This window comes from Monodelphis domestica, chromosome 5 (assembly GCF_027887165.1).
Source record: "Monodelphis domestica isolate mMonDom1 chromosome 5, mMonDom1.pri, whole genome shotgun sequence".
NCBI classification, from domain to species: Eukaryota; Metazoa; Chordata; class Mammalia; order Didelphimorphia; family Didelphidae; genus Monodelphis; species Monodelphis domestica.
In genome coordinates, this window is record NC_077231.1 from 8,828,799 (window position 1) to 8,851,090 (window position 22,292).

Consider the following 22,292-nt stretch of genomic DNA (forward strand, 5'->3'; position numbering starts at 1 on the left):
TAGCGATTAATTAAATGGTTTACTAAAGGTCACATAGCTAGTCAGTGCCTGATATGGATTTGAACTCATATCTTATTGATTTAAATGCTTTTGACAGGCTTTATTCCACACTAGTGAAAAAGAAATATACATCCCAAAGGAGATATATTGATTGGGAATGACCCAGATTGATTGGTGATGAAAAATCCCACCTAGGGACTTTCCCAGAGTCAGTGAAGTACAAACCCCTCGAGACCAAAGGAAACCAAGTATATTTTATTTATTGAGGTTAGGGAAATGACAGGTAACATCCTAACTCTACATGGCTCTATCTCCTCCCTCTTTCTACCCTCCTCTCATGAGAGAGCTCTTCTGATCTTATTTAAATCCTTATTCCCTTCCTGCCCTTTCTAACCCCCAAACCCTATATGACTACCTTGCTAAACTAAATATCCCAGATTGTCTCTAAAAGACTGAGGAGACTGGACTCACAGATGTACTGGAGTTGGCTTCTTAGGTAAAACCCAAAGTCCTCTATGAAAAAACCCTTTGGTTTACCTTAGCCCGATTGCCACAGCCAAATTGTCACAGTTGAATTGTCCATAGTACATCAGGGAAACCTCACATCTCCTCTTAGGTATCTCCCAAACCCAAGAACCTCCTAGTTTTTTTCCACAAAAGTAGTTAGTTCTTGGGAGTTGATGGAGTTCTCCCTTCCAGCTCAGAGAAAGGACAGTTCAGGAATGACAGTGTTTTTCAGTTAATTACTCAAACTCCCCTCTGCAGAGCTTCCCCTTCTAGAATCTTTTCCAGGATTTATGGCTAAATTCTCCCTCCTCTCCCTTTTAGAGAAAACCTTTGCATTTTTCCCTATCCCTTATTTCTCTATCTTTACACTAGACACCATCTGGTACAAAGATGCCATTTTATATAATAGAAAACCAAAGTTTATTATTGAGAAGATTAAAAACTAGAAGAATCTTTTAAGAGAAAAATAAAGGTATTTAGCAGAGCACAACCAAAATGGGAGACTGAGCAATACCCCTCTTATAAGGATTATAATTCTCTGGAAAAGTGTTGATTCAATAACCTAGAGGATTAATAAAGGGAAAAAAAATCACATACATTTAAATTGTGTTTGGGCTCAAGCCAGCCCTGCATTATTTTATTCCATTTTAAAAATAGGTATATGTGTATGTATGTGTATATATGGCATATATGTATGTAATGTGTGTATATGACATCATCTAGATTTTCTGTATGCTCCCTTTCCTTATCTCCTTATATCTGCAGAGAATTGTTGAGGAGATAATTTATTTTTTTTTTAATTTTATAGTATTTTATTTGATCATTTCCATGCATTTTTCATTAAAGACAAAGATCATTTTCTTTTCCTCCCTCCCACCCCCCGTGGCCGACGTGTGATTCCACTGGTATCATATGTGTTCTTGACTTGAACCCATTGCCATGTTGTTAGTATTTGCATCAGAGTGTTTGCTCCGAGTCTTTCCTCTGTCATGTCCCCTCAGCCATTGTAGTCAGGCAGTTGCTTTTCCTTGGTGTTTCTATTCCCTCAGTTTGTCCTCTGCTTTTGGATAGTGTTTTTTTCTCCTTGATCCCTGCAGATTGTGCAGGGACATTACACCACCACTAATGGAGAAGTCCATTACGTTCGATGATACCACAGTGTGTTTGTCTCTGTGTACAATGTTCTCCTGGTTCTGCTCCTCTCGCTCTGCATCACTTCCTGGAGGTTGTTCCAGTTCACATGGAAATCCTCCACTTTATTATTCCTTTGAGCACAATAGTATTCCATCACCAACATATACCACAATTTGTTCAGCCATTCCCCAATTGATGGGCATCCCCTCATTTTCCAATTTTTGGCCACCACAAAGAGCGCAGCTATGAATATTTTTGTACAAGTCTTTTTGTCCATTATCTCTTTGGGGTACAAACCCAGCAGTGCTATGGCTGGATCAAAGGGTAGACATTTTTTTATCGCCCTTTGTGCATAGTTCCAAATTGCCTTGAGGAGATAATTTAAAAAAAATAAAAGGAAAAAAGGGAATATTAAAGTAAAGAAGAGAAAATAATTATCAGTAAAGTCATTCAGCCCATCCCAATCCTCTGCTGGCTGAGGCCATATTATACACGAATGGTCCCTCACTTCTCATCTTGTACAGAGGCAGGGAGATCTGATTTCTTCTTTGAGATGAGCTCTTCATTCTTCATCTGGCAGCTTTCCCTTTTCATTGAAACCTAGAATTCCATTGGTATGGGGAGCTCATGGTATGAAAAAGACCTCCCCTGGTCCAGATAAGCAACTCTGTAACTTCTATTCATTTGCCTGAGGCACCGAGAAATAAAATGTTTCTGATCACATAATCTGTTTTGTTAGAGGTAGGACTTGAATTCATGTTTTTAGTCTCCAAGGACAGTTCTCCATCTACTATACAAGATTGACTCTCCTACAATGTGTTTTTGATATACGCTGAACAATCAAGCCAATGATTTAAACTTGAATTCCCTTAAGTAAAAGGCTAGATGTAACATTACTGTGCGTTATCATACACAACCTTCCTCTTAGTTCCAGAATTATCATTATACATCATCCCAGATTTGACACTAACTTGCTATGTGACCATTGAGAAATCAATTAACTTACTTAAAACTCAATTTCCTCATATTTAAAGTGAAGATAGTAATTCTTGCCACAACAAAAATTATTTATCCAAAAAGTTCTTTGTATGCATTTAATTCAAATCATTATTAGTAATTATTATAGAACTGGGAGGGACTTTGGATATCATAAAGTCTGATCCTTTCATTTTATGGATGAGAAAACTGTTGTCCAGAGATTTGAAGTTACTTTTTCAAAGCCACAATAGGTAGTAGACTCAGAATTCAAATTCATTCTTTGTCGAGTTGTTCTTCCTTCAGCACCTGTTACTTTAAAATATCATCAATTTGTTTTGTTTGATAAGACATGTATAACACAGATTATTAAATTTCCTGCCAGCTCTAGCAGGGGTGAAGGAAGAAGGGAGGGAGACAATCTGGACCATACAATTTCTGAAAATTTAAGTAGAAACTTGTTACAAAATATCATCAACCATTATCATCACTGAAAGGTGGTCAATCCTCCAATAATGGTAAACTCACTCCTTTGTGAGAATCTCATCCCAATTTTGGAGAGCTCAATTATAAGAAGCATTTCCTTACATTCATCTTAAATCTACATGCCTATTAAGTGTTCTCCTACTTCTAGTTCTTCCCTATGGGGAATATCAGTAAATATGTCTACTTCCTTCAATAGCTCTTCAAATATTCGAAGACACCTACCCTCCTTTACTCACCCTACTCTAGAATCTTCTTTTTTAATTTCCAGGCTAGTCATGCCCAAACTTCCTTTGATTAATCCCTATTTGGCAAAGTCTTCACTCTACCCTCCTGATTCAACTACTTTGGACAATTTATAACTTACTCAAATGTGATGCATTTGTGAATTGAAGAAAACAATTCAAATATAGTCTAACCAGGATAGAGGATAGTCAAACTACAGACTCTTTTCATTTAGATACTTTATAGTTCACTTAGCATGTCCTAAGTTTGAGTGAGAGATCCTAGTAGGCATGCTGTACTAATTCATCAAGGAGAACCATAATGCTTTTTTCACTTGAATTGTTTTCACATCAGTTGTTCCTCATCCTCAATCTCTGAAACTGATTTGTTTGAACAAAAATGTAGTACTTTATAATAACTTATTAATGTCTTTGTGTTATATTGTCTGCTTATCATTCAAACTAATTTTGAATTCTGATTCAATCAAAAAAAATAATAACTATTCTTTTCAGCTTTGCATCACATGCACATTTGCTAAACTTGTCTTCATATGAATCACTGATAAGAATGTTAAATGGAACAGGTCCAAAGATAGAGCACTATAGCCATAGCTAAAAAAGTCCCTCATGCTTGACAATATTCTATGAATCTTTGGTTTATAGTTTTTCATCCTATAAATCATCTGATTGTATTATTACAGATCCCATACTTATACAACACAGACACGATATCCAAAGGATGTTTTGAGGGGGACTATGTATCGAATTCCCCTTCTCAACTAGTTCAGTAACTTTATCACAAAAGGAAGCCAACTCACTCAACTGTGCTGTGTTCTGAGTAAGTCTATGATTATTGCTAGGGATTATCATGTTCTAGATGCTCAGGAATCATCAATTATTAATCCATGCTATGATTTTGTAGGAAATGAACATCAAGTCATCTATTCCAAAATGAAATATTCTTTCCCCCTTCATTATCCATAGAATTTGATTCTGCTTTATAACCATATGGCATGAATAGATTGTGTTATATGTGGTATTCAGAACCTCCCATAGTCAATTTGAAAATCATAATTCTGTTAATCCTTACAAAACTTCAGTGATATAGTGTTACTAATATCCAGATCTTACAAATGAAAGAGCTGAGGCTCTGAGAGGTTAAAAGATTAACTACATATAAAGGTAAGTATAAGAATCAGGAGTTGAACCTATTTTATAGTATCTTTGGGTAGCATCTACTAAACTGTAGATTTGGAACAGGTGAATGGAGTGACAAACTTTATTAAATAAAATCTATATGGACACAATAATCATTCACATTAGTAAACATTTGCAAAACCCTTTCTTAATAGTGCTCTGGGGGTATTACTTCTTCCATTCTTTAGATAAGAAAACTAAAATTCAAATATGGTAATTGACTTGGCCAGGTGCATATAACAATTAAATATTGAAATGATGACGTATATCCAGGGTTTCTGATCCCAAATCCCACATTCTTTGAACAGGAAAACTCATCCAAGTCTGGCTGGCTGGCTGTCTTCTCCTATCTATGGACTTATGTGAAAAAAAAAAAAAACTTGCTCTCTGACCTTAGGGACCCATTTCATCAAAATATGAAACCAACCTAATCACTAAGATACTTTAAAAAATGACATAATTTGTACTGACAGTGCCAAAGTAAAATCCCTGGCTTCTGTCAAGCAAATTAAACAGAACAATGAGCCCATTAAAAGTTACTCTGAGATATTTACTCTGCCAAATGTTATGAGAGAGATAAAATAACAGAGCCATTCACCATTGGAGATGGGTTTTGTTATTTATTCTGCTTTGGTTCAGCCAGTGCTAATAGTTCTAATATGTGTCAACATCTCTGTCTCATTTTATGAACCTGATGAGGACACATGGTCCCATTTGAATGTATACCGTGTACTAAAGGATATTATGAAGTAATTGGAATGATCAAAGGGAAAAGGAGGAAGAGGAAGAGAAGAGAGAGGGAGTCATGGATTGACAAATGGATGACTATGTAGGTGATAGATACATCCGTAGGCTTGGTGTAGATATGATAGAGATGACTTAAATATAGACATAAAGATAAAGATGATATCATCAGGCCATATGAAAAGGTTTTGCTAAAAATTGCTGTGTGTATTGTGGGCATCTGATTTCATATTTTTTTCCCTTGAGATGAAACTACAATTCTCTAGACTTAATTCTCCAAAAGTTTCCCTCAGCATCTTGGCCAATTCATTTATGTCCTCTAGCTTGCAGCCCCATGATCCTACCTAATAACTTGCTGAATCTTCTCAAGAGGGGATGCATCTCTATCTTTGTAGAATATCTCTAAGATGATATTATTTCAATATTACTTTTCTGCCATTTTATCTTGACCTACTTCCTCTGAAATCAGGAAAAAATCTCTCCTGGAGAGCTCTGCCTCCTGATTCAAGGTTTACCTGTGTCACCTCTATTGCTAGAAATTCTCAACTGCCTGGGATCCATTGGTTATTCATGGGTCAGATTCTGGTTTCAAACATTATGGAAGCCTGTTGATCTGCTTGCATATTCCTTATATGGCACCATGTTCCATGGAGGTTAAGGGACCCCCTCCCAAACATCACCATCCAGGAGCAAATTATTTCCCTAAAGAAGCCCAGTAGGATTTCCCATGCCATTACAGTCCAGACCTGACTGTCATTGAAGTTTCTAATGAATCCCTTCCACTGGCTGTACCATTTCCTCTGGCTCTCAAAGGATTCATTCAGTTAATCAATAAACATTTATTAAGTACCTACTATGTGCCAGGTGAAATAGAATAAGTAAACTGAGTAATACTATTTCTCATTGAAACAGAGAAAAGGTAAATTGAGGTGAAACTGTTTCTTCTTAATTGAAATCGAGAAATGTGACTGAGGGAAACTGTTACAAATTGGGGTGCCACTTGAAATAGAAAAGGTAAACTAAAGAGGGAAAACTGCTTCTTGTTGCAATGACTGCTCTACTCTCTGGCTTGTGACTAGAGAGAGCTGCTAAGGGAACCTGAGACTGCTTATTTATAATGGAGGTAGGAATGAGAAATGCTGAGGAATGCTGGTACAATGATGCTACCACACAGGGATGCTGGGACACAAGTGAACTGCTCTGGGGTTTACTCTAGGACTTGCTTACTGATCCCTACTGATGGCTGATGGATCAGTATATCTTTCTAATCTCCTCCCCCCTTTACTCCCTCCCTTCTCCAACCCTCTCCACCTGGTTCTTCTTGAAGCCTTTGTCTTCTTCCCTCCCACCCTGAGTGAAGTATAAAGATATTCTTTTCTTTTCCTTTTCAAGTCAGGGGGTTTATTGGGATAACAGAATGGGAAACTGAGGTAAGAGGAATGAGGATTTCCTTAAACTATAAGGATAACTTTAGGAGGGTTTGAGGAAGTAGTCCAGCCACAAACTGTGACTCTAAGACAGTTAGGGAGATGGAGGATAACAGCTTTTTAAAAATCTTCTTTCTTCTTCTTCTTCAAAAAGCCAGCAAGATTTCTCAGCTTAATTTCTGAACCCCCCCAAGAGTCCTACAATCTGAGACAGCTCTCTCAAGAGAGAAAACAAAGTTCAAAGTCTCTCAGTTTCTCCTGACCAGCTCAAGTCCCAAATAGACCACCAACTCAAAAGCCAAGTTTCTCCTTCTTGTCAACTTCAACTGTCCAAAGCCAGAGAACCCCAAAACCAAGTCAGACCCACCAGGGTCTTTCAGCCAGGTTCAACCTTCAGAGAGAGTGACTACAAGTCAAGTCCCCTCCCCCTGTCAGCTCAACTGCCAACTCCTGGGAACATTCCATTTTGGAAACTCCTTCTAGATTGACAGGCAGGTCTCCAGCCCTGGTTCCTGCATCTTGGTTTACAAGTCCTCTCCATGCCTCTACTACACAGGCACTGTGCTAGGTGCTGGCCTCACCAACATGGTTGCATTCATGAGTGGGGATGTTATTTTTTATGGCCTTTCTATTATTTCAGAGAAGGCCTGACTCAGAAGCTGAGTCAATTTTATTTTTCAAACAAATTCTGGTCTAGCAGATTTTCTTACTTTTTTTTTTACCATATTCTATCTAAGTTGTAAGTCCTCCACATCCATTCCTATTTCTCTGGTAGTTTTATAGTTGAGAAGATTCAGTCCTCACTACAGCTTTGGTGGGAACAAACAATTTAGGCAAATGGTGTCAAACTCAAATAGAAATTGGACCACTAAGCCATACATAAAGATCCCTAGGGTTAGAAAAAGGAAGGTGGCTCAGTGGATGGGGTCAGGCCTAGAGATGGGAGGCTCTTAATTCAAAGCTGTCCTCAGACACTTCCTAGCTATGTCACCCTAGGCAAGGCTCTTAACCCCTACTGTCTAGCCCTTACTACTATTCTGCCTTAATATCAATAGTTAGTATTGATTCAAAGATGGAAGGTAAGGGCTTTTTAAAAAAAGTATTCCAATGGACCATAGTTTAACTTAGAAAACTACATGATGATATTTATGTTTTAGTGTATTTTTTGGTCATTTTATTCAATATTTTTCAAATTCATCTTAATTAGGTTTCTGCAGTACTCAGGAGTGTTATCCGTGTTTGACCCCTCTGTTTTAGATTATTGTTCATATTTTGCACATCACATGATGCATACACATGTACATACACAGAACAAGAAGGGACTTATATGATTTCAGAGGAACCTAGTTCCTCTGACAGAGGAACATGCATCAGGGCTATCTCATCCAATTTCCTCACTTTAGAGGAGAGGAAACTGAGGAAGAGGGGGTTGAATTCACTTACCCAAGCTCAGAAAGGTTGTAAATATCACAAATAGACTTTAAACTGGGGTCTTTGGACTCCAAAGCCAGAGTTCTTGCCTACTTGGCCTAGTCCATTTCACGATGGTGGAAACTGAGTACAGGTAGTTTGAGTGACTTGTGCTTGATGCCTGGAATGCTCTTCCTCCTCATTTTCCTATCTTGCAACCCCTAGCTGGCTGCAAGCTCATTGTGAGTAAGGATCACTCTTGTATACCTATTGTCTAGCACAGTGCTTGGCACTTAGTAGGACCTTAATAAATATTTGTTGATTAATTTATTCAAGGCTAAGTTCAAGTCCTTCCCTGCCCCCAGAAAATGCCTTCCGTGAACTTCACTTACCTCAAGTGATTTTTATAAATTACTCCTTTATAAAATGTAAACTTCTTGTAGGGCAAGTATTTATTTTTAAGTCTCCAGTGAATAGCATCCAGAGCTTGTCACATAGACAAGATGGGATGATCTGATCCTATGATTTTATTGGGATAGAATTTCCATTGAGGAGATTGCCTCCATTGTTATAGATTGTGACCTTCTCTGCACTTTACAGTCTTAAAGAGTTGTCTGAGGAATAGAGAGGTTAAGGAACTTGCCCAAGGTCCCACAGCTGGTAAGTACCAGAAGTTAGGTTTGAATCAAGTCTTCTTGCCTGAAATCAGCTATCCATTTACAGCTTCTTATAGCAGATAGTGTGTAGACATTTGTTGAACACAGTGGTGGTCACACAGGTAGTAAAAGACAGAGATAAGGTCTCCTGTGGCAAAATTGAGAGATATTTCCCCTGCATCCCAGTGCCTCTGCCCTCAGGTTGTCCCCTTAATGGGTAGTGAGGGAAAATCTTTCAGGAATGGTTTCTTCTCCAAACGAGTAATTGAAAGGCTTGTCTTTGCATCTCAGTTCTGTTCCCTAGAGCTAGATGAAAACATTCTTCCTCTAAATTGAAGACAGAGAAGAGAACGTTGGTCTGCCTTCCAAGTCTGGGGCAGATGCCCAGCTAATGGAATCATCATCCTCGATGAATTTGAAATCTGCTCTCCTGGAGCTCATTTCAGAACATCCCATTTCAACATAAACAATCCTCCAGGCTGGGTAATTCATGAAGCCATTTCAATCTCAGACACAACACGCACAGATCTGCACACCCAGAGTTCATGACATAAGAAAGCAAAGATAGTGAATTGAATTTTGAAGACAGACATAGACCTTAGAAATGTGTTGGGGTCATTTTACATTCAACTTGTTATCTTGGCACTTCAGTGACAGAAAGGGGGAACATAAGATTCAGGGTTAGCTGCAGAAAGCTTCCCCAAGGGGCTATCCCTGTGCCTCACAAGCCCAGCATGAGAATTGTATGCTGCCCAGAGAGGCAGGCAGCTCTAAAAATGGACCAAAGAAGTATAATTCTTCATGGAAGGAAATGAGGGATTAAACTTGTTCAATTCAACCACAGACCCAGGTCTGACCAGAGGAAATTACAGAGAGGCCAATTTCCACTCAATATAAAGCAGCATTTTTCTAGCAATTTAAGGAGACCAATGTTGGAAAAAACTTCCCAAGTAGGAGGTGAGGTCCTTGTTAGTATATCTTCCAAACATAAAATCACAGACCCAAAATTCAATATGACCTGAATTCAAATATTGTCTCAGCATTGTTAGGAGCATACACTTGGAATTTCATTTAACCTCTGTCTACCTCAGCTCCCTTATCTATGAAATGAGGATCATAAAAGCCTCTATTAAATAAGGTTCTTGTGAGTATCAAATGAAGAATTATATAAAGTGCTTTGTCAAATTCGGAATGCTATGTAAATGTTCTATCATTAATATCTTCAAAATCATGAATTCCAGCAAAGACGAATCGAGTAAAGAAAAAAATATGGACAAAAAATATATCCATACTGTATAGGAAAAAAAAGACACAAGGTAAATTTTTGTTGGTGGGCATGAAGTCAGTAGCAGCTGGGGGGAGTTGGGAAAGGATTTAGGGAAAAGGTAGTGCTTCAGTACAGTGTGGAAGGTAATAAGGAATTGTAAGGCAGAGGGAGGTGAAGGTTGGTGCAATGGCAGCAGAGGGGAAGACTAGTACAAAAGAGTGTAAATGGCAAATGGAGACTAGGAGTGAGAGCAAAGATGCCAGTTGACTAGAATGTAGAATGAGGGAAAGTGATCTAGCTAGAATGAGATTGAAAGGGGAGGTCATACAGGAATTCAAAAGCCCAGATGATGATCCTATGGGTAGAAGGGGAGCCATTAGTGTTTCTTGAGTGGGAGAGGGAAGGGGTAACCTTTGGACTTTTACTTTGGCAGCTGAGTGTAAGATAGATTGGAGGAGAGAGGCTTGAGGTGGAAAAACCAATTAGTAGGCTTTGGTGATCGTCCTGGCAAGAGTGAAATGGCCTGTACTAGTGTTCACAGAGAGATGTAAAAGTAGAAACAAGATTCAACAATAGATAAATATGGTGTATTAGGGTGAGCAGCTGAACCCCTAATGCTGATTGTAGTGATTGTTGCCTGAGTGACTGATTCAAATGTTTGAATTGAAAAGGGTCTTAATATGGAAAAGGAAAAAACAAACAAACAACAACCTAGAAGGGCCTTTGGAATGTACCAGTGTCAGAGCTATGAGAAGTTTCCCAATTCTCAGATTCATCCCCATTTCTAAGATCTTAAGGAGGGACTTTCACAAATGCACACTGCTGACCTGCCAGTCTTGGCATCATAAGGGATTCCAGAGAGCATCTTGCCTCATGCCTAGTTAAATTGGCTTCCAACATTCCCAATATGAGCATAATGGTAAATGGAAAGATCTCTGAACTTGGCAGGGCACCTTGGTTCAGATCCTGGTGGCCTTGCTTTCTACCTATGTGTACCTGGTATACATTCATTGACCTATATATTGAGACTAAAGGACTAGCATCCCTGGTTTTCAATTTCTCCATCTGAAATGACAGAGTTGGACTGGGAAACAGACTCTAAACTCCTTTCCAGCTCTATTTATAGCATAAGTTTGAGAGCATGCTTCAGAAGAAAACAGGATACTCTGCATGAGCAGGTGATTTAGCTCATCCTGGAAGGCCTTCATGAGGTGCAGTTGGTATGAGAGGGCAGTGGGTAAGAGGTGCTTCCATTTGCTGTAGGTTCTGACCAAATGGCTTTAGGGAGAGAGTCAACTATTTCCTTCCAGGCTTATCCATGGATAGCTGGGCTTGGCCAGAAATCACTGCACAGGAGGAAGAGAATGCAATATGGAGCCAGAGCTAGGTTTGTTCCCCAATTCTTCCACTCAGAATGTGATCTTGGTTATTATGACCTCGTGATATTGGAAAAGTCTTTTCTCACTCCAGTCCCAAATGAATTTCAGTTCCTTTTGGTAAAATAGAAATAATTATCACTACTCCCCTCACATAGAACCTGACAATGCACAACTCACTTTTCATCTCTGTGCCTCAGTTCCCTCATCTGTAAAGTGAGGCCCTTAGCCTATATGCCCTCTGAGATTGCTTCCAGCACTAGATTTGAACATTTGTGAGCAAAATGAGATAATTGACATTAAGTCACTTTATAGCCATTAATCTTCCATGGAAATATAAGTCACTCTGTTCATTCATTCATTCATCATGCATTATGCTAAGTACCCTACTCCCTGTGCAGAGCACTTTGTGATTTGCATTGAGGACAGAGATACATTTACAAAATTGTGCCAAAACGCTGTCCCTGTCTTTGTAGAGCTCAGTCTGTGAGGAGAGAGAAGAGACAAGCAGAGATAACTATAGAACACAATATTGCCCAAACAGAAATAACTCTAAGCACATAAGGCACTGAGATGATGGGAAACATTGAACAAGAGGAGGAGGAGAAGAAATAAACTTTGGCTTTGAGTGTTCCGATATATCACTGTCTCCAGATAGGAGGAAAAATTAATTCTGAATCTTTGTCCCTCTGACATTATCTGCATTCCCTCTGCAATGACCCTGGAGATGGCTGGGAGTAAGAATACAGAAACTGTCTACTTTGCATTGATCTGAAGGGGTGGGAAGGGATGCATTCATCCCATTAATCAGGTTGATAACCTGGGGAGTCATGGAGGTTCTGGAATAGACTCCATTGATAGACAGAAAACTGGAGATGCCAGAAAGAAAAAATGCTTAATGATACTTGCATGAACAAGGCATTTGAAATAAAATTTTCCCTGAATGGTAAATTTACAAATAGGGATAATGGAGTTTCCACCAACACAGCCTTTTCCATCAAGACAGGCCTGACTCCTCCCTTTCCTATGACCATTCCATTAATGTTGCCTTTCTGCTTTGTTTATTTACTTTCTTCCTGTTTACATCTCCATAATCCTCCCCATCTTTGGAAGCATAACTCACCTATTGTCTTATTCAGGAGTCTTCCCAGCAGAATCTAAGCTTTCCTAGACAAGCTTTCCTAGATTCCTCATCTTCAGAATTCTTGCAGTTGATACCATTTGCCCCAGGGGTTAATATGGGGTGGACTCATATTGCTCAGTCTTGTTTCATGTGTGGTTCTCAAGTCATGTCTTGCCAATTCTATGTATACACTATCTTTTATAATATCTTTGGCATTCTCTGGTCCATAATCCAAAGGGACAGAGACTAGTGATAAGGTGGTTCCCTAAGGCTGCTGGGAGGTAGAGTGAAAATGGACATAGTTTGATCTCTGGGGATATTGTGTAATTTGTGCAAATATTGTTGTGTGTGCATCATTACCTCTCAGATGGCAAAAAGCTTTCTGACTTACCTTTCCATTCCTTCTTCCACATAGTTGTATAGTTTCTGAATTGGAAAGAAATTAGAGATCATCCAATTTAGCCCAAACCTTGAGAAGAATTCTAGCTACACCATCTCAAAGTGTGACTAATTTGTGGATTCTCTTCCATGGAGAATAAATATGTAGGAAACAATGTAATGTCAGTCTTTAATTAAACAATAACAATGGCTTCTCTTCCTTGAAAGGGAATATGATTCATTGGAAATAACAGGCTGGATGCAGGAGACCTAGGCTGGAATCCTTACTCTGACATTTAGTACTGTGTGACTAAGGGCAAATAAGTCACTACATTTTGCCTCAGTTTCCTGAGCTCTAAAATCATGTTCATCATCCTTACCATACCACCTCTCATATTTTATCTTTTTTTTGTTTTCCTTTTCTTCTCTTTCCCTCTTCTCCTCTCCTCTCTCTGCTTCTTCTTCCTGCCTCCATCCCACTTTCATTTGCTATTCTCCTATTTCAGCTGTCTTTTATTTGCACCATTTCTAATAAGTCTGTTCAGGTTTCTTTATATTTCCGGGATGCATCCTTTTTAATGGTGCGATCATTTCATTACTCTGATATACCACAAGTTTCTTAGTGTTGGACACACAATTTGTTTTCAAGTTTGCATTATGGCAAATATATGCTCCTATGTGAGCCAGAGATACAAGGACTGTGAATTTGGCCCTCACATGCATCACACTTTGGAAACAGACGAGTGGAGAGGGTCCTTAATTTGCACTCAAAATACATGGATTAGAATCCTGGCTGCCTTTCTTACTAGCTTTGACCCTGGGAAGAGGTCTTTGCTTCAGGGTGGGGTAGAGAGGGTAGGGATCCTCACCTTCCCAATTTGTAGCATAAAAGTGGTTTAATCAAAGTAACTAAAAATATTTCTTAAGTACATACTTTTTTTCCAATTAGTGGTTGAAGAGGTAGAGATTCAAAGACAAAATGGGAATAATCTCTGCTTCAAGAAGTTGTCATTTGATTGGAGGGTGGGTTCAGGGTGAAAAAGAAAGAATGCACATAGACACATGTAAATGGAAAACATATACAAAGTTGATACAAACAAACGGGTGCCTATCTAAGAAATATATTAGTTCCTAGCAGAGAAGAGGAAGGAGAAATAGAAAAGGCTTCATGTTGGTCTGCTTATTCCCTCTCCCCTTTTCCAACATTTCTGCAAAACTTTAAGCTCCACAGTGGATCTGAACGATTTTTGCAAAAAAACAAAAAACAAAACAAAAAAACACTTCCTATTTTTTTAAAATTTGACCATCAGTAAAATGGAAATTAAATAAAATTAAAGCTTTCCACATGTGCCTGACTACTTTCTCATTAATGATATAAAAGGTAAAACTCCAGTGATGTTGATTATTAGACATTAAGAATCTAAAAGGCCATTTGGACAAAAGTATTTTTATTTCACAGAGAAATCAAAGCAACAAGAGGAAATGATTTACCAAACATTCCACAGTAGGGCAGCATAACATTAGAGGCTAGAACAAGAGTGTCCCCAGGGAAAGATTTTGTTTCTACACCCTTTATAGCCTTCACAATAAATACAAAGTAAGAAATTTGGTAGCTATTCTTTCTGTTTTCAAAACATATTTTACACAATGATTGATGAAGACAATAACCTTACTGTGTGATCTCAGACAGGTCCCTTCACCTCCTAGGCTATATTTTCATATATTTAATATGGGTATAGGTCCCACTCTGCCTACCTCATAGGTCTATATTAATAATCAAATGAGATGTCAGTATTGAACCTTGAATAAATGGGGGAAAACTTTTTTTTCAGAATGTGGGCTCTTGTCTCTCTCACGTCAATACATGATAAACCTCCCTAGTAGAATTTTGTCCCCAGCACACAGAAAAGGGATTTGTATGTAATGTGGGGTTGAGAATTAATAGTCCAAATGAGAATTGAATTGATTAGAAATCTGCAATTCAGGAAGCAGAGTCAAGATGGTAGCTTAGAAGCAGAAAAATGACTTCCTCTGTGAAAACCCTTCCACACCAATTAAAAACAAAGTGCTTCAAGGGGGACAGAAAACCAAATATAACAACAGGACAGAACCAGAGATCCTCCTGCTAAATTCAAATTAAAAGATATGCAGAGAAGGTTGAATTCTTGGGTTTAAGGAAAATAAAGAAGGAAGGTCCCTGGACCCCTCCCCAATTACTGTACTGAGACTCTGGTGGTTGGTGGGATCTTAGGGTAAGGGTTCCATTCCAGAGGGAGTGCCACAGCTACTCAAGGCTCTGATCACAGCTGGCAAATAGGTAGTTGGAGGAGTTGGTTGAGAGGAGGGTATTCTGGTTTCAGCCTTCAGCCACCACTCCTGCATCTTGGGTCTCTGACTCTGGAAGGTTTGGCCTCAGGGCACATTCCCATCTGCAGATCAGCTTAACTGGTTTAATTTAGTCTGTGGATAGTGTAGTCTATCTATAGAAGCCTCCAGAGGGCAGAAAAGCTCAATCTCAAATACTCCACCACCACCTGCTGCACTGAGACTCTTAGGAAGAATCCAGTTGATTGGGATCCCAGGGAGAAGGCTGCAATCACAACAGAGTACCTTACCACCATGGGAAGCTCAGGTCTCTGACTAGGCAGTAGGCAGGGAAGCAGATGGCAGAAAGGAAAAGAGAAAAATCAAGGTTAACTACCATCAATCTCCACACCTTCACCTTTAGCTTCTGCTGACAGCTGGAGAAGATCTGGGCTCTGGGCACAATAATACAATAGGTCAGCTCCATCAGCCTAATCCAGTTAATAGCCTAATCCAACAGATCAGAGAAGAAGTCCCTTCTGGGCAGAAAAGCCCAAACTCAAAGATACAGCAAATAAACAGAGGAGCAAGATTTACAGCCAATGACAGGGAGAAAAGAAGGAAAAAAATATGAATAAGCAAAATAAAAAGAAAACAGAAATTACAATCAATAGTTTCTATTCAGATAATGAACAAAGAACAAATGAAACAGACAGCTTCTACTCAGGTAATGAACAAAGAACAAATGGAACAAAGGAGGACTAAGGAACACCAAGAAAAAACTCAGAAACTACAGCAAGTTGGACACAGGCTTTGGAAGAACTTAAAACACAATTCAAAAAACAAATAAGAGAGGCTGAAGAATACCATAAGCAATGTCCAGCCTCACTCCTGATTCCAGGGGTTCCGAAGATGTGATGAACGATCAGTCAAGAAAATAACAAACGGAAGATAGCTGTATCTTTATGACCATGGGAATGCTTTGCATCTGATAGCTGCTCCTCCATCCCCAAGCTTGGTGTTTATTTTTATACCCATTTTCTTGGCACATAGATACATTACCTAACACACATGTCTAAATAGAAATAATTGGAAAAGTGATACATTAACTTTTAACAAATCACTTGATTAACATTATATATTTTTGTATTGTGATTACAGACAGCATAAAGGTTTCACACAAAATAAATGATTTTGTTACAGGTGGCTTAATTTTCTCATTACCCTGTGATAAGTTTTGAACTTACAAACAATCAAGGAAATTTACTTATTACTTTTAATAAAATAGAATAATTAATCAGAAGTTCTTAAAAGACAATTCAACAATTATATCATTGAGGTTGAGGGGTACTGGGAATACAACTCAGATTTAATATTAGACTGATTATTTTTCAGAGTTTACTAGGGAGTTTCCCACTGGCGAGTCACTGGTTTGTGAAGTCGAGTCACTGAGGCATGTTGAAGCTTAGTGTACCTGTATGTTTTGTATGGGCCTTTATGGTTGACTTGTATGTTGGCTTCATGAGAATAAGTTTCTGTGAGTGAGAAAGTTCTGGGCTTGGCTTGTAGCTGCAGTTTTGATGGAAATTATGTACCTAAATAAAAGTTAGTCCATGATAGTCTTTCGGATTGAGTTTGAGGGCCTGATCTTTTGGTGATGTTTTAGAGAATTAGGGTACAGTTATTTTACTCTTGCATTATTCCTTCTGAGATGAGAAAGAATAATAATCATGTCAATTCCACAGGTAAAGCATATTGATGAAAGAGGTTATGCAAGGGGGATTGAGTGGGCAATCACATCTTGCCAAGGGCCACTCTGTGGCCTCCTTAGCTACCACTTGTGACTTTGTCAAGGCATCATGGCCTGATGTCTCCCAGAAGAAGAAAATCGGGAAAAGAACTTGAAAAGCAAAATAGGTCATCTGTAAACAGAGGCACATGAACTAAAAGAGAAAAAAATAATGCTTTAAGCCCCAGAATTGACTTGAAAACAAAGCAAAGAAAGTGAAAGATGACCTACAAAGAAAAATAAATCAAAAGGAAAAGGAGGATCAAAAAGCCAGGCATGAAATTCAGTCTTTAAAATTTAGAATCTAACAACTAGCAAGAAGCAAATGACTTCACAAGGCAGCAAGAGTCTATAAAAAAATCAAAAGAATGAAAAAATTGAAGAAAATATGAATCACCTCTTATGGTTTCCTTCTTTATGTTTAAGTCATTCACCCACTTTGAATTTATCTTGGTGTAGGGTGTGAGGTGTTGATCAATTCCTAATCTCTCCCACACTGTCTTTCAATTTTCCCAGCAGTATTTATCGAATAGTGGATTTTTGTCCCAAAAGCTGGGATCTTTGGGTTTATCGTATACTGTCTTGCTGAGGTCGCTTGCCCCCAGTCTATTCCACTGATCCTCCTTTCTGTCTCTTAGCCAGTGCCAAATTGTTTTGATGACTGCTGCTTTGTAATATAGTTTGAGGTCTAGAACTGCAAGGCCCCCCCTTATTTGTGTGTTTTTTTTTCATTATTTCCCTGGATATCCTTGATCTTTTTTTATTCCAAATGAACTTTGGTAAACACAGAATAGTATACATGTCAGACCTTTGGGAGGGGAAAGACTTTAAAATCAAGCAAGACATAGAAAGAATCACAAAATGTAAAATAAATAATTTCGACTACATCAAATTAAAAAGCTTTTGTACAAACAAAACCAATGTAACTAAAATCAGAAGGAAAACAACAAATTGGGAAAAAATCTTCATAAAAACCTCTGACAAAGGTTTAATTACTCAAATTTATAAAGAGCTAAATCAATTGTACAAAAAATCAAACCATTCCTCAATTGATAAATGGGCAAGGGACATGGATAGGCAGTTTTCAGATAAAGAAATAAAAACTATTAATAAGCACATGAAGAAGTGTTCTAAATCTCTTATAATCAGAGAGATACAAATCAAAACAACTCTGAGGTATCACCTCACACCCAGCAGATTGGCTAACATGACAGCTATGGAAAGTAATGAATGCTGGAGGGGATGTGGCAAAGTAGGGACATTAATTCATTGCTGGTGGAGTTGTGAATTAATTCAACCATTCTGGAGGGCAATTTGGAACTATGCCCAACGGGCGATAAAAGACTGTCTGCCCTTTGATCCAGCCATAGCACTGCTGGGTCTGTACCCCAAAGAGATAATGGACAAAAAGACTTGTACAAAAATATTCATAGCTGTGCTCTTTGTGGTGGCTAAAAATTGGAAAATGAGGGGATGCCCATCAATTGGGGAATGGCTGAACAAATTGTGGTATATGTTGGTGATGGAATATTATTGTGCAAAAAGGAATAAGAAAGTGGAGGAATTCCATGGAGACTGGAACGACCTCCAGGAAGTGATGCAGAGCAAGAGGAGCAGAACCATGAGAACATTGTACACAGAGACAAACACATTGTGGTATAATCAAATGTAATGGACTTCTCCATTAGTGGCGGTGTAATGTCCCTGAACAATCTGCAGGGATCTAGGAGTAAAAACACTATCCATAAGCAGAGAACAAACTGTGGGAGTAGAAACACCGAGGAAAAGCAACTGCCTGACTACAGCGGTTGAGGGGACATGACAGAGGAGAGACTCTAAACGAATACTCTAATGCAAATATTAACAACATGGCAATGGGTTCGAATCAAGAACACATGTGATACCCAGTGGAATCACGTGTCGGCTATGGGGGGTGGGGAGTAGGAAAAGAAAACGATCTTTGTCTTTAATGAATAATGCATGGAAATGATCAAATAAAATACTCTAAAATTAAAAAAAAAAGATTATATTTGGAAAAAAAAAATATGAATCACCTCATTGACAAAGCTATACACCTGGAAAATTAATCCAGGAGAGAACATTTAAGAATTATTGGACTACCAGAAGATCATGACAAAAGAAAATGGCTGGACATCATCCTATAAGACATTATCCAAGAAAACTGCCCCAGCATTCTAGAACAAGAGGGAAAGATAGAGATTGAAAGAATCCACAGGTTACCTCCTGCATTTAATTCCCAATTGACAATGCCCAGGAATATTATAGCCAAATTCATGAACTACCAGACCAAGGGAAAAATATTACAAGCTGCTAAGAAGAAGTCATTCAGATATCACGGAACCACAATTCAGATAACAAAGGATCTAGTTGCACCTACACTGAAGGAACAAAAGTCATGGAATATATTCTGAAAAGTGAGGGAATTGGGTCTATAACCAAGAATCAACTACCCAGGAAAAATGACTATATTCTTTCAGGGGAAAGTATAATCATTTAATAAAATAGAAGACTTTCAAGTATTCATAAAGAAAAGGCCTGATTTAAACAGAAAATTTAATGCCCAAACACAGAACTCAAGAGAATCCCCAAAATGTAATTAAGAAAGGGTGAAAAAAAACCTTTTTAAGGGACCTAATAAGTTCAAATGATTTGTATTTCTATAAGAAAATATGATATTCGTAACTCTTAAAAATTGTTATTTTCACCTGGGTAGCTAGAAGAAGTACACTTAGAGGGAACAGTGACAAACTGTATAGGATGAAATGTCAAGATGTATAAATGTATGTATAAATATGTGTAAAACTAAAGGTTAAAAAAGAGGATAATACTAAGAGAAATTGGAAAAGAGACAAAATGAGGTAAATTTATATTTCATAAAGAAGTGCATGGAGGGAGCAGGGGAGAAGATCAATATAATGGAAGGGTGAAAGAGCTTGGAGACAGGTAATATGTACTTCTTACCCACATTGAAATTGACTCAAAGAGGGAAGAAAAATCAGATCCATCGGGGCAGAGAACTGATTCTTGCCCTATAAAGAAGTAGAAGGGTAACAAATGAACTGGTGAGGAGGGAAGAAATAAAAGGGAGGGAGAGTCTGAAGGGTAGGTTAAAAAGATGGACCCTAAAGAAAAATAAGTAAGGAATAAGAAGGGAGGTGGGAGAAAGGGAAGTAAAATAAGGGTGGGGATAAGGGGGACTTACTAAAATCAAAACACTGGTGTAGAAGGAAATAGTGAAAGAAGAAAGGGCAGGACTAGGAAAGGAAATTTAAGACTGGGGAATACACCAGTGGTAATCTTAACTCTGAATATGAATGGGATGAACTCTTCAATAAAATGGAAGCAAATAGCAGTGTGGATTAGAAACCAAAATCCTACCAAATGTTGTCTACAAGAAACACACATGAGGAAGGTAGAAACACAAGATAAAGGTAAAAGACTGGAGCAAAATCTATTGGGCATCAACTGAGAAAAAGAAGGCGGGAGTCTCAATCATGATATCTGACAAATCCAAAGTTAAAATACATCTGATTAAAAGAGATAAAAAGGTAAGTACAGATATTGAGACTTCCTGGAAAGCATGGCGGCAGTCTAAATGCAAGTCACTTCCTCTCCCCAGTACACACCAACAAAGACTACCCCAAAAGATCATAAAAATAATTTTCAGAAGAACGGAGGAACTGTACAGTAGGGCACAGCATTCAAGGTACGTGGGATTGGGGCTTTTCCAATCTATAAGAGGGTGAAAAAGCTTCCACCCACACATGAGTTGATCCCCCCTCCTCCCTCCCCACCTATGGAGCCAGAGCCAGAGCCAGCACACACCAAAACGAGCATGTGAGCGAGGATCCCCTCTAGAGTGAGCAAGGAGCACTTCTAGGTCCTTGGGAGATGACTAGGACCGCTGGAGACCTACCCCTGAAAGAGCTAGACCAGAAACCCAGGTGGGCAGGAGAGTGCAGACCTTGAGCACCCCCTGGGAAGGTAGCACAAAGAAGAGCTACAAAGGACTGCAGAGATTTGAGAGCTTGCCTCAGGCAAAATCCTTGCTCCTTAATTCAATACATAGAGAATCTGCCTAGCTCACTCAGATTTCTGACTAAAGAGGGAAGGAAAAACATCCATGAAAATGGATAATTATGCACAGGAACATCAAAATCTTTCCAAAAAAGAACAAACAAACAAACAAACAAACAAACAAAACGACAGCAACTCCAAAATTTTTTATGGAGGAAAAACCCAGGATACAGAGGAAATACTGGATGAAATTCAAACAAAGGCAAAACCTAAAAAAAATGGAAATTGTCCACAAGCCTTGGAAGAATTTCAATTGGAGCTTATAAAAAAGATGGCAGCCTTCTGGTTACAGAAATGGGAAATGGTTCAAAAAAATTAAGAAATCATAACTGAATACCAAAAGGTTAAAGCAGAAAACCAAAAAATTATAACAGAAAACCAGGTCTTAAGGACCAGAATTGAGCAACTGGAAACCAATGATCTTGCAAAACAGCAAGAATTAATAAAGCAAAGTCAAAAGACTGACAAAATAGAAGAAAACATAAAATATCTCACTGACAAAGTGACAGATCATGAAAACAGAGGAAAGAGAGACAATTTGAGAATCATTGGTCTACCTGAAAATCCAGAAATAAACAGATATCTTGACACCATACTACAAGAGATCATCCAAAAAAACTGCCCTGAAATTCTTGAACAAGGGGGCAAAATAGACATTGAAAGAGTTCATAGAAGACCCTGTATACTAAACCTCCAAAAAACAAATCCAAGAAATGTAATTGCCAAATTCCAGAGCTTTCAAGCTAAGGAGAAAATTCTACAAGAAGACAAAAAGAGGAAATTCAGATACCAAGGAGTACGAATCAGGATCACACAAGACCTGGTAGCTTCCACACTAAAGGACCGCAAGGCCTGGAACATGATGTTCAGAAAGGCAAGAGAACTGAGTCTTCAACCAAGAATCACCTATCCATCAAAACTTACTATATACTTCCAGGGGAAAGTATGGGCATTCAACAAAATACAAGATTTCCAAGTATTTGTAAGGAAAAGACCAGAACTAAATGGAAAGTTTGCTATCCAAACACAAAGATCAAGAGAAACATGAAAAGGTAAATATGAAAGAGAGGGGAAAGGAGAAAAATGTATTTTTTCTATTATATATATTAATATATGGGGAAATGTTATTTATAACTCTCAAAAATGTTTTAAATATTATAGTAAATAGAAGAATCATTCATAGGAAAAAATTGGGGCATT